Here is a 3,571-nt window from a genome sequence, read left to right as displayed (position 1 = left end):
ATAATAGTATCAAAATCGGGAGAGAGAATTATATTAGGAATAAGAATGTATTTATAATAATATAACTCCATATTAAGTGATATTTATTTTATTTAAATAATTTGTCATTTGTATTATTAATGTTATAATATTTTGGATAAATCATTTAGTTAGACAAATCAAAGACATAAAAAAATTACGTTTATCACCTAAAATAAATAATGGTATGTAAATCTCCTAAAAATTATAATTATTTAAATCGAATCACCATAATTTGAATTACAATTAGTAATAGTAAATTGAATTAGAGTGCAGCATAGATTTACGAAGAAAAGTTGTACTATACATAAATCGAATTAATTTGTTTTAATTTACATATGCTCTAAGTAAATCGAACCAGGTCCTATAGATTTAGTAAATAATACCTACGATTTCAACATACTCATAGTAATTCGAATGAGAGTAGCTCGAATTAGTCCAAGGTTTTGTACCGATAGTAAATCGAATTTGGTGGTTTCGAATTACCCAATAGTAAATTTAATTGCCTTGATTCGATTTATATAGGACGAATGCTCAATCTAAATCTATTTGTCATGATTCGATTTACATGCAGAGTGGCTATATATAATTCGAATTCATTTCATTCGAATTTTCACCACCCCATACCCCGCCAAATTTAGAGAAAGCGACACAGCCTATCAAAATGGAAGACGACCCGAGTCGAATCTACCGGTTAGATGGAGTCGCACATATTGCTGGTAGAGTGCATGAAGAGGTTAGTAAATAAATTTAATTTTTATTTTATTTTCTGTAATAAATAAACTATGTTTTAGTCTTATTTAAATCGGTTAGAACTTATTTATTAAAAGGATTAGAATGTCTAAACTTCAAGTAGTAGTTAGAGTTTTGATTTAGGGGTAGCAGTGTATTAGAAGCTACTTACTGATATTAAACTATTTAGAACTTGAATATTATAATTGCTAGAATCTGTAAATCTCGAATAGTGGTTAGAGTATTGCTATAACGATAGTAGTGTGTTAGAGTATACAAATAAAAAAATGCATGTTGAATAATGGATTCTGAGAGTTAAATAAAATTCTGGTTAAAGTATTTTTTAATTAAAATTATTCGTTTTAGGTAATTTATTTTTTGTGAAGTTTTATGATTGTAAGAGTATTTTTCCAATGTCATGCAGCCCCACCACCGCATATCGAGCATGAGGAGGCAGCATGGTATGCCGTTAGACGATTGGATCATGACATACCTCTAGATGGCTGACCTGCCCCATCTCGCGAGGCTCAGTGACCACTAATTTAAGTTGGATGAGTCATTATTCAGTGCATTTGTGGAGAGATGGCATCTGTAGACTCATACCTTTCATCTTCCGTCGACACTCACCAGAGGCTTGCAATGTCGGAAGGCCTCAATACACAGTGGAAATGTCTAAAAAAAACAGTGGAAATATGCTTGCTCCTCATCCACTTGGCCACCTAGTCGCACAGGACTTGTCCTCAACACTACAACACTACCTGACATCATCATCTGTACACCTAGCACTCATCGCGACAACTCATTATATGACTTTTCCCAGTCTCCGTAAATCTGAGCCACAACCTTCTGCTTGGCCATCCAAACCCTCCTATAAGTTGATCTGAAACCAAAATGGACTTTTGCACATTCTGGAGTACCTTGATTGACACGGCAGCATCAGCTCTAATCATAGGCAGTATGAAAGCCGAGATCACATGGTAATCTAGCCTCCTGTGATCACTGGGTATCGAAGTGGCCAGACAAGTATGCGGTCAATTGTACCATTTTACCTCCCAAATACCTCTGCGCTGTCAGAGTCTGATTGGAACAACCATGTGCACCTATTGCCGAAATACTTACACTTGCCATGGTACTTGTTGTAATCGGATTCCAACACTTGATACTCAACCCCACGTCGGATGTTGTAAGTCTTCACGCTCAATACGACTCCTCTTTATCCTGAAACTACTGACCAACTTGGAACTCAGCTAATCCTGCTGTATCCTGTGTGTCTCTGGCCCCAAATTCAACAAGTACGGCAGGTTTTTCCTACTGTCTCATAGCATCCAAGTCCAAAGCTGAAAAGTGCGGGTGTACTGTGGAGTTCATAAACTAGCTGCTCCACCATCCCTAGCTGGAGTATTCCTCGCATCCTCATCATTGCTATCATCGGTAATCCTGGCTAGCTCCACATCATCATCATCCTCATCCTGAAATACATCTTTCACACCATCCGATGCTCTACCCTGTCGGAATTCTGGTACCACATCATCGACACTGGCCATCGTAATCGCAACATCAACTACGGACCCAGTGTCAACCCTTTCTTTGTCACGAGTGTGGTTTAGATCAACAGCGAAGGACAGGGAGGCAACCAAAACTGTCTAGGCTCAATCACGGACAGAGATGAAGAGGCACCAACATGCCTTGAACTAGAGCAGGCTGCCACAGTTGAAGGCTGAGTATTCCGGCTAGAATCTCCTGAACTAGAGATCACATCCACAAGTTTGGCCAATAGCTCAGGGGTCCTCACCTCCAGGAATTGCCAACGACAATGGAACAGAACATGCAAATCTTCGTCGCTGCCTATGACAAACGAATCGTACTTCACATCATCCCGCAAAACAAAAAATTGAAATTCTGTAGAATAACTTCTCCACCCGTTTCATGCCTTGCAGCCCCAGTTTTCGGATTATAGTATCCTGAAACTTGATGAAACTCATCGAAGGTTTCATGAAAACATTAAGCGGATCCTTATCAGTAAGCTTAATTTCAAAACGCGTTTTTTTCTTAATCGATCCTCTATAGTGCACCAAAACTAAGAAACTCTCATCACTAGCCATTGTGAGGCTCGCTATAATAAAGAATTCACATTCTACAGTTATTTATATATATATTTGTATTGTAGTAAATCTAATTAGCTTACATCCATTTATACGTGATTGTAAATACCTATTAATTCGAATTTGCTCGTGTAGATTTAGTTGTTGGTTTCCTCCATGTAAATCGAAACACCTCTATTCAATTTACTTTATTATTATTCGAATGAGTAAATATTGAATTAGCTTCCATTAATTTACTAAAGGGCTAACGATTCAACTGTAAATCAAATCAGTCTCTTTTGATTTACTTATGACCACACTAATTTGATTGATGCTAATTTGATTTAGTACCTGGATAGCTAAATCGAATGATCCTGTTTCGATTTACATATAAATACCACTAGGAACATGTACGTAAAGTAATTTTATTTGGGTGATACACATAATTTTTTTTATGCCATTGGTTTATATACACAGTTAAATTTGAATTTTTTTTAAATATTCTTTTACATAAATTTAAATAGCTATTTAGTGAATAAAATTATAAAATCTATTTATTATGTGTTGGACAGTAATAATATTTTTTTTTTATCAAAACTATTGATAACCTTCTGTAAAATACAATCCTATTAGAATTGCATAGGATTTTTTTTCGATGAAACAAAACTTCTTTATTTTTCTGAGTTTTGCAATGTATTTATTTATTTGGCAGTGATTAAGAAGTAAGGACACCTAGCTAG

General features: G+C 35.7%; 1 pseudogene; it reads right to left on the bottom strand.

The window, feature by feature from the left end:
• Window positions 1–2,114: 2,114 nt before the first annotated feature.
• On the bottom strand, window positions 2,115–2,852 carry LOC148563106 (uncharacterized; annotated as a pseudogene).
• Window positions 2,853–3,571: the final 719 nt, after the last annotated feature.

This window comes from Arachis ipaensis, chromosome B6, assembly GCF_059453495.1.
Source record: "Arachis ipaensis isolate K30076 ecotype BB chromosome B6, ASM5945349v1, whole genome shotgun sequence".
NCBI classification, from domain to species: Eukaryota; Viridiplantae; Streptophyta; class Magnoliopsida; order Fabales; family Fabaceae; genus Arachis; species Arachis ipaensis.
Note: the sequence above shows the minus strand (reverse complement) of the source record. Positions and strands in the feature narration are given on the sequence as shown.